This window comes from Dipodomys ordii, unplaced genomic scaffold (assembly GCF_000151885.1).
Source record: "Dipodomys ordii isolate 6190 unplaced genomic scaffold, Dord_2.0 Scaffold100, whole genome shotgun sequence".
In the NCBI taxonomy this organism is placed as follows: Eukaryota; Metazoa; Chordata; class Mammalia; order Rodentia; family Heteromyidae; genus Dipodomys; species Dipodomys ordii.
Window position 1 is genome coordinate 796,443 of NW_012267316.1, and position 818 is coordinate 797,260.

The window sequence follows — 818 nt, forward strand, 5'->3', positions numbered from 1 at the left end:
TTGTCATCTCTAATTAACTTTTAAAGTTTCTCTCTTACTTAGTGCCTTAATATGTGCATGGTATTGTGTAAACATAAGTAAGGTTTTTGTTTTTGCAATTAGATTTTCCCTGAATGTTGTAAATGCCAGAAAATGCCACGTTAGTATGGTGATCGAGTGTACATTATGGATTGTAGAATGGCACACATACTGACGAAATGTGTACCTCCTGCCAGTAAAGCCTGCTGCGGCTTCATGGTTTCACAGACAATCCTGTCTCCTTGTTTCCTTAGCCTTGTCTATAATCTTGACAGTCCTTTTAACCAAAATATCCTGAAATATTGTTTCATGATTTTTCTGCTCTAATTGTCTTTTATACTAGGGTGATATTTTCATTTCTCATTTGATGTTTTAAAAATCACATAGGTTAGACAGAGCCTTTCTTTTTTTTTCTTTCTTTTTTTATTGTAGGGTGGGGAGGGCATTCCTGAGGTTTTATTCAGCAGGTGAATCCTGTCTCAGAGCTGTTTAACTCTAGGCTGGTGCTGTATCTGGGAGTCATACCTGCTTTTCCTGTGTTCTGTTGGGAAATTGAGATTAGGGTCTCAGAGACTTTTCTGCCTGGGCTGGCTTCCAACTTTGACCCTTAGATCTCAGCCTCCTTCATAGCTAGGATATCAAGCAAGAGCTGAAGTGGGGAAACTGAGTCACAGTCCTCCAGGGGCCTGGACAGGTGATGGGAGCTGTTGTTTTCATAGTCTTCCTGGGGCCTAGTGAAGAGTTGGAGACTGCCCACCCAGCTCCAAGGGCTGCAGGTGAGACAAGCCAACCTTTGAATT